Source organism: Thunnus maccoyii, chromosome 6 (genome assembly GCF_910596095.1).
Source record: "Thunnus maccoyii chromosome 6, fThuMac1.1, whole genome shotgun sequence".
NCBI classification, from domain to species: Eukaryota; Metazoa; Chordata; class Actinopteri; order Scombriformes; family Scombridae; genus Thunnus; species Thunnus maccoyii.
The window spans coordinates 4,331,067-4,346,252 of NC_056538.1; positions in this window are offsets into that span (position 1 = coordinate 4,331,067).

Here is a 15,186-nt window from a genome sequence, read left to right on the forward strand (position 1 = left end):
GAGGCAACAGATATGATACTATGCAATGCGTGGTCACTGAGACGCAAAATAGAGGGACTCTGCACCAATGCCAGGGTATGTTTTGGGTTCTGGGAATTGAGCAAGAGAGTGTTTACAGAGACTTGGCTCCACTGGGATATTCTAAACTTTCTGATTGAGCTGGAGGGTTTCTCTCTCACCCGGTGAACAGAACTGAAACATCGGTGAAGAATCGAGGGGGTGGCATCTGTCTGTTTGTCAGTGATGTTGAACTGCTATGAGACCATTTTATCTTCCAAGGGAGTTCGGGAACATTATAATTTGTGTGGTGTATGTTCCTCCTGGTGGAAATGCGGCAAGAGCCGTGGCTCAAATAGCAGTCTGTGTTCACCAGCAATTGCAACGTACACCCGGGGCCCCTATTTTCATTTTAGGGGATTTTAATCACTGTAAATTAGATCTGTCTCTCCCTCGTTTGAATATGTTAAGTGTGACACATGAGTCACCAATTTTTTAGACAAATGTTATGGAAACATTGAACATACTTAACCTGCTAAACCAAAGCCTCATTTGTCAGATTCTGAGTAGTAAAGAGACCAAGACAGTGACTGTATGGTTGAGAGTTAGCATAGAGACACTCAGGGGATCTTTCCTTTGCACAAACTGGAACCTTTTTCATGATTTGGAAATTGATGAGACCAACAAAACAATAACAGACTATACAATTTTGTGTGGATAGTGTGGTTACCAAAAAGGACAATACAGTGTATCTCAACAATAAGCCCTGAAAAGGTAAAGGACTGCATCGACTGGAAAAAAACATTTCTTTCAGAAATCATGAAAGACTTGGTTTGAAAATAGTAAAAAAGGAACTTTAGGGATGCAAGGAAGCAAAACAGATAGATGGAGCAGAATTTTATTTGTTGATCTTAGCACTGCTTTTAATACACTTCAGTGCCCATCTGCTAATTCCAAAACTGAAACAGCTAAGTTTCAATACTTTTATAATTAAGTGATATTTTTCCTTTTAGACCAATCAAATCCAGCATGTCAGGGTGATCAATACCCTTTCAGAACCCAGATCAATCAGCACAGGTGTCCCACAGGGTTGTGTCAGCTCACCAGTTCTTTTTGCATTATACACAAATGAGTGTATATGCAGCTACCCTAGGAACCACACTCTAAATTTTTCAGATGACACTGCAATCCTCAGCTTACTGTACAATGACATAAGTCCTTCAGTGTATTTCACTGAAATCAAGAGTTTTATGCAGTGGTGCAATGCCAAGCATCTGATTTTAAATGTGAACAAAACTGAGGAGATGGTACTGGACCCTAAATCAGCAACACCAGTCCCTCCAGTCAATATATGAGCAGTCGTAGTGTTTGATCCATCTCATATTCTCCATGCCAAGTATGAGCCCCTACCCTCTGGCAGACGATATGGACTACCCTAATGTAAACTCAACTGTTTTAAAAACTCTTTTGTGCCTACCTCAATTAAAATTTTAAATAATGTTGATTGAGGCTGCAGGGTTGTGCAGATTCTTGATGTGATGCAAGAGGTTGTGTAATAGAGTTTTGATATGATGCGAGGGGTTGTGCAATAGATTCATGGTATGATGTTTGTCCAACTCTCCAGGGAGCCAGTCATTTCACTCCAGTGTGAAAATCAGTATGCAATTTGATACTTGAAACTTGCTTGAGATGGATAATCCATCAGTGAATATTATGTCTGCTGTGTTGTAAAACATTATTGATTTTCTGAGTGTAATGGTGGTGACTACCTGTAGCAAAGGAAAAACATGCTCGTAAAATTTAAAATAAAGTATGTTTAAGAATATGGTAAGCAGTTAAATAAATGTTTATGTTATTTGTAGTAATTGGGCCAAAACATGCAAAAACAGTTAACTAATGATTGTTGTGCGCATAGCTAGTCCAACAAAGACACAAAGATGTGTTTAGTTTGTGAATTTTAGAGTTGTTTTCCAGATCATAGCCATATAATGGTTACACTTGTGTTTCTATGGTGTGAGAACACAAGGAATGAAAATTATCTGGAGACTAACTTACACCACTATGCAAAACAAGCAGCCTTGCCAACAGCCAAGCCTCATATTGCAACAGTGTACCTTGCAAAACTCCCGGAGGCACAGTATGCAGGCAGTCATGAGATGTGAATAACACCACTGTGTTGAGTCAAATTCACTTTCAGTGTATGGGCCCATCACTATGGTACTAAACAGCTCAGACAGTCAGGGCACCACAGTACATCTTGAAACTAATGACAGATATGATCTTCAGCTGGATTGCTGATGAATTTGATTGGAATCAGGATGCTTGAGGAGCCCACTGGGCTGAACATGAAGCTGAATCACGTTCGGGGTATGGATCACAACAGTGGAAATGTAGACGTGTGGGTGGGGCTTGTAGATGCCGCATTAAAACCAGTGAGCCTGTGATTTTATTCAGTTTATAGAACATCTGAGTATGGAAAACAGGTTAAAAAATCCAACCTGCCTACTGGGGCCTCAAAGTGTAATGTGTTAAAAGAGACATATGCCTTTTGTGATTTTCTGTTATTTTTATACTGTTATAATGTTGGATGTCTATGTTAAACATGGTCAAAGTTCCAAAACTTCAGGTGAATGTGTGTAAATTGCTTCCTACAAGACAAAAGCCATGGCTTCAACCTGCTCTGAAACTCCATTTGCAATGTTACCTCTACTTCCTCCTCGTGATGACATCAGATTGTTATGCATGCTCACAGTAATGGCTGTCCTTTCCATAGCCTTTGTTGTTATTCCATGGATCGTTCATGTTATCCACTCTCATATTTCTCTCATATTTCATATCGGCAAACAGATGTACAAATGTATTTGAGAAGTTTCCATTTTGAGTAAAGAAAGAGAAAAAGAGAAATCCTACAACTACTGTTTGTTAATGAAGCCTCCAGAACTGTTGGAAGTCTGCCGAGGAGCAGCTTCCTGATGTCTGGCATTTGGCTTGGAGGCATTGTGTCGTGCTAGAGCTCTAATGCTAACCACTCCCCAGCCATTGCATGATATTGTGGACGCCACCATTTGCCACTGTGTTTGGTGCAATCTTGCTGTGGTGTGGAAGGGTTACATAATTTGTACATAGAACAAGAAATTCTTATAAAAGCCCAAACCTGCAGTACCTCCCATACGCAGCCCATCAGTGAAAATGGACAAACTCATTGTCCAAAAATTGATCAGTGTAATTTTAAATCTGCATTCATTGGTTTTTTGGCCACTTGTGAGCAGCGGAAACAAGCCGTAAAAGCTGTCATATCAACCTTGTAGGTTGATATGGTGAAATTGTTAGCAAACAGTTGCCTAATCACACACAGCAGATAACACTGTCATGCTTGTGGCAACCTGATGAATTTAAGTCCAATAGTCACTCTCCTTTTAGCTCTGTTTTGATCTCCACCAACTCCTGAGGAAAATATCTGATTCTTTAGCTGCTAAATGCACCACTATGTTCACCAGCTAGCTGCTAACTTTGTCTGTCTGGCGTTTGCTGCATTGTTTGTAGTATACAGTGGCCTTTTAGAGCTTGTTTGCTGAAAACAGCTTCCTGCTGTGTCTGGAAATGATGCTTATGGGAAAAGTGAGAATTATACAATGAACAGTAATGTTGCAGGCAGTAAAACCAAAACACGGCTGTGTGTGTGTGTGTGTGTGTGTGTGTTTTGTGTAGTGGGGTCATTTGGATAAGGCTTTAATTTGTATCATCCCTTTGGTCACTTTGTGATCATATAAGCTCTCCTTGTGCTACCAGAATATTATACACTAGACTGAGACCAGGCTGTACACACACTTATAATATGTTGTATGTGTGTGTGTTTTTTTTAATGATGAGGACACTGGAAGTCGTCATGTCGAATAAACATTATAAGCAAAACTAAGCTTGGGTGTTTGTTTCGAAAAGATTTTTCTGGTTAATTCAGGGATTTGCTTCCTGTGTTTAGTTTAATAGTTTCTGTAGACAAAAAAGGTCAACATGACACAGACATATCATTTGAGGACACATTAACAAATAGCTGAATATGAGATGAGCACCAGTCTAAATTGTGGTTTGCCCCTAGTCTGTTTTGTTATGCTGGGCTCTCCAAGCATGAGGAACTGCTGGCAGTCACCTGTCTCTTTCTACCTAGAAACCCTAGAAAGTGGCTCACATTATTTTCTAATGTCGCAGATCTGCAAGTTTTAGGCATCTTGTTGTGACTATTACAATTTCTTTTCTCTCATCTTGGTCAAATTAACCAATCTAGATGAAGAAAGTTCAAGTTTGAATGAACTTTAGCTAACTTATGACATACTCTCACTCAAATGAAAGACCGTGTCGGTTTTTTGAACACAACTGGAATACAGCTAGGTAGCTGATAGCTTAAAACATAGCATATACTGTAGCGTAGGCCCTGTTAGTGTCGGTACCTTACTGTGATCCCAGTTCAGCTGATGCATCTGTGCTCTCATACTGTATCATGTAAACACTAGCATCACCTTATGTACTACAACCCAATGTCACTGTTTGTGTGTTGATATAGCCCGGGAGTATTGACTGTGTAGGATTATAAATCATGTCATTGATCATCGCACACATTTTGAACAAAACTAAAGTCTTATGATGACCTAAAATAAGAGACATTTCTCACTACGTGCCATGTCTGTAAAGTGCTGGTGTTTGTTGATAACTCCTTTGAATTTACTGCTGCATGAACAGTTAACCATCTCCTGTCCACAGACATAATGCTACTACTCGTCTCTACTGCTGACATTTTGAAACTGCGTAATAGACTATTTTGAGATTCTATCAGCAGTGGGCTATACTCATAGAAATGGAATTATATCCAGGTGGCCACCCTCAAATGGACTTCACTATTAGTTCAAACCAATCCCTGTAGGGATGTGATACACTCCCAGCTGGGCTTTGAAAATTCACCCAGGCCTGGCACCTCACTGCGAAGAAAGGGTGATTGGACCACACACCTCTGTGCTCAAGAGACAGAATGCAGAAAAAGGTGTGTCAGCCAAGGCCAGACAGTGTTCTCCATGAAGTAACAGGAGGCACCAAAGCATAAAGCCACAGAGCACAAAGGAAGGAATTTAGGTCAGAGAAGGGGAAATTACCCTAAAAGACAATGCAAGCCAGATTTGTTGGAGTGTTGTAACTCCATTCCTAGAGTGCAGGGACAACTACAGCAGACATTGAACGTGTCACTATGAGGTGGAGTTGCCACTCATCCTAGTGAAGCTCCCCACTAGACACTAAGTTGGCTTGCATGTTGAAGATACCAGGAATATGCCAAGCCCTAAGGGAACAATGCTGGTTTATGTACATACAGTAGATTGCCACCCCCTTCAGCGAAGCCTGAGATCCCTTACCTTCCTGTCTGTTCAGGTACTCGACAGCAGTGGTGCTGTCCAACTTCAACATTATGTGCATGTTGCACAGCTGAAGCATGGCTGAGAAAATACATGAGAGCAGGCATATGTCACTTCCTGTCGTCAGGACGACGACACCCCCTTCTGGGTGAAAACAACAACTTAAGTGCCATTGTTGTGTCAAAGTCTGTTCCCTCCTCGAATAATGTTCCCGTCCTGTTAAAATTGTGTTTCCTGTAGCACCACCTCTGCAGTTGGGGTTAGGACTTCTTAGGTTATGGTTATGGTTAGGTGTAGCAGAGATAACTGGTTGGAGTTAAGGTGAGATTGGTGTCAGGTTTAAGCACCTTAGAAGATGACTGGTTAGAGATAGGAATAAGGTTGGGTGCAGGTTAAAGTTTGGGGGAAAACATGTCAATGGGGAAACAGACTTCGACACAACACTGGCACCAAATTGGAAAAACTAGTGGCAACATGCCTAAAAGCTGCTGCATCGCATTTTGTACATCAAACAATTAAAAAAACAGTTTACAATTTCATTTACTTCCCCAAAGAGTGAAGGACAGTAAAAGAAGAGATCTGTGGCTTCAGGCCATCTGCAGAGATGATGAAAATGGTAAACTGTGGGATATGTCTGTAGCAAACATTTCATCTCAGGTTAGTTAATGATGTTAAAGTCAACATTTATAATGTTGAAAGTCAAAGTAGTGGATGTTGATGGTGCATTGAAAGGGCAGTACATAGAACATGCTGAAAAAGAAATCCCAATTTAATGTTAGACTGTAACAGCTGGCTCGCTTTCACTGGCTGCAGCAAGCTGGCTTTCCCCCCGGTTTGTTGTAACATAGGTTCCAAGTAAAACGGCTTCACCTGTCTGTTCCCTGAAGCGGTTTTATGTCATGATTATCGTCATAATAATCCAAATTGAGAGTGTGTCTAAATGCTGCATTAACCTCTGTCCAGATGAGGTTGTGACCTGACGTGCTGTGGTAAGCATATTGTCTCATTTCTGGTTGCCGGCGTTTCTGTGTTACTGATAGCGTCCCTGTCAATTTAGCTATGTTCTTCATTACTGTGGCTAATTAGTCACTATACCTTTAAACGTACACTAGTTCTGCTCAGGCACTCATATCTTCCTCCTTCTTTTAGCGACTTTCTTACTAATCCCACAGTTGTTTACGCTCTATTCAGATCTGCTAGTTATTTTAGCTTAGCAGTTAGCGATGACACTCATCAACCTCTATTTCTTTCATTTTTTTCTATATAATGATGCGATAGTAAATCAGCAACAACATAACTGTTTGCCTGACTGGCCATAGGATTTGGGCTCCTAACTGCTAAAAAGCAATATGGTTTTCTTATTTTATGCTAATAAAGTGGCAAAGACCTTGGAATTTGCATTTACTGCCAAGCAAATTTAGAGGGACTGTTTTCTCCCAAAAAGGGGCGGGGAAGTGACGCAAGGGAAAGGACCCAGATGTGCTGCTCTTATCTATAAGTTCCAAACGGTTGATGTAGTATGTTGAAGAGGCTCAAAGCCCCACTTCTCACACTGTCCTACAGATCCTGAGTATGTCATCCCAGGCTGTCAGGCAGGTATCTGTGAACACCTGAATGTCATGAGAGACACTGCCAGCTCACTCCTTCACAAAGATTAAATTCGGAATATGGCCTTGACATGGAATGCAGGGAAACCTCATAAAAGCTCATAAAAAAGTTCTCCAGTTTTCTGATGGTCTGTGTGCAGATGTGTCCTGATTCCTGAACATATATTGGCCTCTTGGTTTCTAGCAGTCTGAACTCTGTTGTATTTATTACTTGGCTGGATATAGCTTTTCCATCTGATCAGCGGTGACTGATAACAACAGTGACAACACATTTCATGATCTGCATTGCCAAATCAGACTTTCCCTTTCAGCATGTTGTTCATCATTGCATCATTTACCATCATATTTTTTGTGTAACTTGAGTTGAGGACACTGCAAATGTGGCAGAAAGTGATCAGGAACCTGGATAAGGTGTTTATACACCACAATATCCTGCTTTCTTCTGGAATACTCCAGCTAGCATATCCAGATTTCTGAAACCAGGATATGATGTTTAAATGTGTAACACATAACCGCTATAGTCCAAAAACCTGATCATAACCAGGATACTTGTGCATAAAGGCGCATGCATACAGAGATATGAATAACCGTGTTGCTCATGTTTCATGTAATTGCCATATCCATATGAGCAGGAATGGGGTTGACAGCTGAATTGAAGTGCATATCCTTTCCTCAGTCTTCTGTCCAGTCAAAGAAAGAGAGCCACAGAGCTCCAGTTTGAGGCACTGCTGTCCGGTTCATCATGTCCCATGAGAGAGACACACAGGGTGAGTGAGAAGCGTGGGCTGCCTGAACCTTGGTCAGTGGAAGGAGATGATTGTGGATGAGTCAATGAAAAAAACAAAGAAACCCACACGGTTTTTCCAGAATGATTTATTCTTCCTGGCAGAGATGAGACACGCAGTCTTTTGGTGAAGTGTAATGTAACACGCTCTACACAAATTTACCACTCTTGCCAGCGGAGTAGAAACTCATAGAGGAGTGTGTTGCTAGGTGCAGGGAGTGGCAGGAAGAGAGGCACCTTAGGAGGAGAATTCTTTGGCTTTGTTGAAATGACTGCTTCATCACAACAGGGTGGAGCAGAAATAAACCCATCCTGGATGTGATTTCATTGTATGCCTGACACAGAGCACATGCAGGGCACAGACAGAGCAACATCTTCCAGTGCAAACAGATGCTTCTGCAGGGGAGAAAGTGGAGGAGAGGCTAAAGAAACACATCAGCGTCCGCTTTCTTTTTTCAGCACACAGGCATGAAAGGGAGGCATTTATCCCATTCCAGGTGGAGTGTCTCTCATCATCATATCACATCTCCACTCTGAAACAACCTGTCAGATGTACAGGTGCTGGTAATTGGATTGTAAGAGGTAGGAAAGAATGGGGCAACACCCTTAATAAGCAACATAAAACTTGGCTGGCCTATTGCAAGACACCAAAGGTTTGACTCAGTCCCTTCACACCTCCATAGGCTCATGTTTGTACGGTGAAGGAGGACAAAGCCAGGAGTTTTTTTGCAGCAGGTTAAGGTGGAGGCAGTCATGGGAAGTCTCTCTCTGCACATGCTGTGCAGAGAGAGTGACTTACTTTTTTTTATTAACAATCATTTCCTTTTATTGTTAAATGAAAATATGTCCTAAAAACCTAGTAGGTCCAAATATTATGCATCATAGTACTTACTGCAAACCTTGTATGTACAGTATTTAGATGGACAAACATGTCTAAAACATTATGTGGAAAACATATGTATTGTGCAGAATAAGCATGGTCAACGGACCAAATTGTGTTCATTTGATAATTGCTACTATAGAAATAATTGCTACTGTGTCATGTTGATGGAAGCTGGTTGAGCAGGATCATTTATGCATTATGGAGCCGAGGCAGAGTCTTGTTGTCAGCGTGGTGTACAAAATATAGTGTGCACTCTAACCTATAAAACTAAAAGCATTTTGAATTGAATTTGATTTATTAAATTTGTTGGCTATTTTATTACTTCATTCTGTTTAAACATGTTTTAGCTTTCATTTTCATTGTCTTTTAAGTGTTGATCTAATGCATGCAAATAACTTACTTATGAAATAGTAATGACTTAATTTTATTTGGTATCTATTTGACATATGATATATAGTTCTGCCAGATAAACACTCATTAAAGTGTCTTTAAATCTAGTCTTTAGGTATCCTGTATGTATGCTTCCAATTGGACTGTAGATAGGTTAAGGATGAAAGAAATAGCTCATACACGAACAATGATTCATATTTTTTGTCCGATTTTTCCTCCATGGTTTTTGAGAGGGTTCAGCGAGTGCACTCAATGCAAACTTCAACAGAATGTTGAACAGTAAGTTTCAGAGAGATCTTTCCTTTGTTGAGTCATGTTGACAAAACAAGAACACTTTTCGTGACTATAGCCAGCATTCTGCCCGCAGTAGCTGACAGGCTAACAAAGAAAATGACTATATATTATCTATGACTACATCTGGAGAAATAAATGCCTTCACACCTGACAAGATGATTATAATGTCAGTTGGGTCCTTCATAGACGAAGAATGGAATTGGTGATGCAATGACCAGTGGGGAAGGCTTATTAAGTTGAAATGGTTACAGACTCCTGGAACGTTTTGTTCCAGTTTAGAATAACAGATACAAACAGATACACTGTGTTAAAGAGGTATTTTTGAATAAGAACTCTTCTTCCTGTTCTTATTGAACTGTATGTTTTAATGTTGGAATATTGAAGCATTTGTCCTTCATGATTAAAAAACTTATGGTTAAAATTTTTCATTTTATGGACTCAAAATGTGATCTTTTGATTAGCAGTTATGATATATTTCCTCTCAGAAAAGTAGAGGACAGGAGTTGACACAGCTCTGTATAATCAAAACAAATTTCTAAAATTAAAGAGATATTTCAAGACTGACATATACCAATGAAGATTGTTTTTAAAAGTACCAGATTCATCCAGTGCTCATTATGAGATTGTGGGATAATGTAATCATTTGAATGAAAGAAAAAAAGTGATTATTTCATAACAAAATGATCAAATAAAATTAGGTTTTCTTATGATCGATAATAAATTTGAATACTTACATAAGATGACTTAATAATGTCTTTATATTACATTTATAATTTCAAAAACTGTTTTAACATTTAACCCACCTATCCCTGCTTTGAGAATGAGATAATAAAGTGTTCAACAAATTACAGTTTATCTACATTGCTGTGGTGTATTGTTACAAACAAAAGCATGGTTGTGAGAATATGTGACAAAAACACTAAAACTATATTTCCATTTGCATAATTAGTAAATGAATGATCCAACATATGTTGCATTCTCAAAACTCATCAACAACCTTCATATCAAATCATAAGTTAGTTCAAACCTGCAGTCATTCAGTGACGATAAACAGCATCAAAAATTAAATTATGGAAACATTTTAGGTTTACTACTCTGTGTCATGTCTGTAATTTACATGTGTCATAGATTTTCATCACACCCGCTGTATTATAGTTTGTGTGACACATCCAACCTTGGCGTGACTGCTGTGATGGCTGAGTGGGACGTCGACATTTGTTTGGCTGAAAAGAATGTTTAATGGAGGAAAAGATGCAGTTGCAGATATAATTGGAGGCCTTTTCCACCTTTCATTCACACGCTCCTACATCACAGCTACTTTTCCTACTCTCTCTATTTATTTATTTGGAAACACCAGGTAACCAACCTGGCGTGTCCCTTTACACGTGACTTCAGACTGATCATAGAGTCAAATGTTTTGCAGCTCTGCATTGTTTCCCACAGTGTTTGAGCTGACACAACACAACAGAAAGAAGAACGAGAGATTTCCCAGAAGACTCTGATCTGGAATTAGCACACAGTGTCTACACTTGTGTTACAGCTTTTTTGCAAATCATGCTTTTTTTTATGTGATCATGTTTTGAAAAGTAAAGAGAAATGTGTGAATAGAACCAGAAATCTTTATGTAATAATAATAATAATAATAATAATTTTTCAAGTTACAAAGTGCTTTACATAGTTAAAACATTTAAGTACTACAGTTAAGCAGTAAAATCAGACAATTAAAATAAAATTTAAAAAACAATAAAATACCCCTGGTATAAGATAAAAACATAAAATAAATAATAATAATAATTATTATTAAAACAAAAAACAATAAAACAATAGTAGTAATAGAAGACATGTTGGAAATAAAACAGTGTGGTATCAGTGTGGCTTTTTAAAAAGAAAAGAGAAGTTTTGAGAAGTGATTTAAACAATGTCACTGATTCTGCAGCCTCAGATCTTGAGGCAGGGAGTTTCAGAGCTGAGGGGCCCTGACTATAAAAGACAAGTCACCTCTAGTCTTGAGCTGGGACTTAGGAACAGCCAGAAGGGCCCTGCCTACTGATCTGAGGCTGTACCAGCAATGTAGATATCAGCAATGTAGCTGGGCGCTAAGCAATAAAGTGCTTTAAAGGTAATCAAAATCTTAAAATCAATTCTACAACTGACTGGTAACCAGTGAAGAGAGGCTAAAACAGGAATGATGTGATCTTGTCTTCTAGTATTTGTTAAAAGCTGTGCAGCTGTGTATTGTGCCAGCTGAAGTCATGAGATTGTTTTTTTTTTGTTCAGCCCTGAATACAATGAATAACAATAATCCAACTGAGATGATATAAAATCATGTATCACCTTCTCAAGATCAGGTCGAGAGAAAAGAAAAGAGATTTTTGAGATGCTCCTGAGTTGATAAAAACATGACTGAATGAATGTAATTTGCTTTTCAAACATTTATATTTGTAGACAAGATGTCTCTGTAAAAACTGTGTGGACTTTAGACGACCAAAAATATATGATTTCTGATTGGTTTCATTTAGCTGGAGAAAGTTTTGGGACAGCCAGTACTTGTAATGTTGAAAGTTGCCTTCCTCACCGGTCTTTAATGGGACATAAATTTGCATCTGCGTAACAATGGTATGCATAACAGGAGGGGGCCATGGATAGAGCCTTGGGGAACACCACATGTCAGAGGGGCCACCGAGGAGGAGGTCTCACTGATCATTACTGAGAAAGTTCTGTTTGCTAAATAAGATTTGAACCAGTCCAGGGCAGTATCCCCGATGCCCACGCAACGAGCTGCGATCAGGAAGAATTAAAATCAGTCACTCGCATCAGCAGGTGTCTTTTTCCCATTTATGCTCTGCTTGTCTGCATTTTCTTTTTATTTCTCTAGTGTTGTGATTTAGCCAAGGCAAACTGTGAGTTGGTTTGACTTTCCTGGTTTTTGTAGGTCCTATGGAGTCAAGAATAATTTTACATGTATTGGCGATCATCTGTAGACATATTTGAGTTTTGGTTGTTGCTATTTTTAGATGCAGTTGTGAAGGCCTTATGAAAGTTGTCAGCAGAAAAAGTATTGAGGACATAAGATGAGACATATGTGGAAACTGTGGGGGCAGGAAGTGGTAACAGGGCCTTAAAATTAATAACTTTCTTATCAGAAACGCATAAAGTAGCTTCACAGAGATGAACACTATCTATAGTAAAACCAGAGGACAGAACAATGTGTGTCCTTTTAAGAGAGTGGGACATTTAACTGATTGAACAAGATTAAAAGATTTCATAATGTCTATAAAATCAACAGTAAAAGACGAACCAGAGGGGCAGCAACCATGTATATTAAAATCACCTAAAATCAAAACTTTATAAAAGCGAGGAAAAACCAAAGTTAAAAGATCAGGAAACTCCTGGATAAAACTGGAGTTAGATTTTGGGGGTTTGTAGATTAAAACACAAAGTAATGGGACCTTGCCATTTATCATAAAACCAAATGACTCAAATAAGGAGAAGTTCCTAAGAACATATGGGGAACATTTAAAGTTATCCCCATGAAATACAGCCAAACTGCCTCCACCACCTGAAAGCCCAGGCCGGTGAAAATAATTAAAACCAGGAGGACATGTTTCATTTAGTGTAACACAGTCACCTGGCCTTAACCAAGTCTCAGTTAGCATATTATGTTGCTTTCAGGTGCCTGTTGGAAATACCAGCATACAAAGCAAATCACACAAACAGAATAAACATAAACATAACATAAATAGATCATTTTATACATTATTACCAACCACTGCACCACTATGTTTTCACCCCTTTAAGGCTCGGTACTAAAGGCAGTTCTATACACTACCTATAACATTTAGCCTACACCTGATCCAATACAGCTGCACCAAAAACAGACATGAGGCTGAAATCCTCACCTCATGATAAAAACTGATCAGTCTCAGTCTCAAAGTGGCTTTCTGTTGAGCTGATTAAAGCAGAGTATGGACTGTTTGATTGATTATGTGAGGCCTCTCACCCACCATGAAATGATGTCTTTATTGGTTGCTACACACAAAGTTTCTGCCTCTCTTGCATCATCTACTTATCAAGCTCCATTTTAAGTGATGTATGGTGTTTTTTTCAGCACAGAGCAGTTTGTGTCTACTCCTCTGGTGCCATCTAGTGTTTCAGGATCTTCTTACAAGGTGTTTGTATGCATGATTTGTAGTTATGAAGATCCACCACGAGATGGCAGTAGAAGATTACATTAATGTTGAGAATGACTCTTCTGAGAGTCTGTTCCTGTGTTTTTTGGGTGCAAATTTTTCTTTTATTTATCTGTTATTGTGAATCATTTTGCTTTAATTTCTCTATTTTTACATTGTTGGGGCTGCAAAAAGCAGTTGCTGACTGTGTGTTGTTCCACTGGTGCACAAAGACAGCAAGAGGTAAATAACTTTATTAACCCAGAGGCCTACAGTTGTAAAATCTATCTGAAACTGTCCAGTAGTACCTGACTTAATGTAGACACTACAGACACTACATATTTCAACACTCAACACCCCAGACTCTGAACTGTATCACAGCACAGCATTTTGAAAGAGAGGAATAGTGTACTCAGGTGTACTCAGTTCAGGAAGTACTGGATCTGGATGCCATTGTTAATGAAGATACAAGTGTTTCTGAGATTGAGTCAGAGAACTGTGATGACAATGAAGAAAACATTGCACAGGATGGATGGGATCAGGACTCTTCAACTAATAATTAAAGTGAGAGTGAAAGCCTAAGTGAGAACCAGGCAGAAAGACAGAAAGTGTGACAGTGAGGATATGCCTGGTACAACACACTGCAGGCACCTTCAGTGTGCAGGATAAATATGCCAAGTCTGAGCTTGGATTATAAGGAGATATAGTCATGAAGCTTGCATCAATACTTCCTCCAGGTCAAAACTACATGGTATTTGCAGACAATTTTTTCACTTCTGTGCCTCATCAAACTCTTTGAGTGTGAAATTCACTTTGTTGGAACAGTACGCCCTGTGCGTGTGCCAAACCTCAGGTTAGCAGAAGAGAAGGAGCGGAGAAAACAAACAGAGGAAGCTTTGACTTCAGAGTGGACCAAAGTCATCAACATCTGTGCTGTGAGGTGGTATATTAACCATGGTCAGTTACTCTTCTATCCACTTTTGATGGTCCACATACAGATGACAAGGTTGACCGGTAGGACAAATCCAAAGTCTTACACTGAAGTGAGCAGACAATCCATCGTGAAGACGTACAACTGAGTTGTGGGTCGGATCGACTCGCTTGATTCCTTTACAGCCAAGTACAAGTTCCACACTAGGTCCACAGGCTGGTATTTGTACATTTTTTTTGGCACACCATAATCCTCGTAGAGGTCAATGCTTGGCTGCAATTCAAGCATGACTCTAAAACCCTGCAGATCCCTAAAAAGGAAGTCATGAAAAGGAGGCACTTCGTAGCACAGCTGATAACCTCTCACATCCAAATCAATACCCCGAAGAGAGGCAGACCATCCATGGATGAGGCAATAGCACAAAGCCCCAGCATGAAAAAGATGGCCCACAATGCTCCCCCTCCTGATGTTTGCAGGGATAAAATGAGACACTTGCCAATGAAAGCTGAAAAAAGAGGCTGCTGCAGGTACTGCAAGGATGGATATACATCAACTGCATGCATCAAGTGTGATGTTCAGTTGTGCTTCACAGATCAAAAAAACTGCTTCCCTCGGTTTCACACGTAAGGAAACCCAAAAGAGGATGAGTCATCAGACATAAAAAATCTTTATAATGTTCAAGCAAAGTTCAATATGTAAATGTGATGAAATTGTAGACTACTGATATGATAAAAT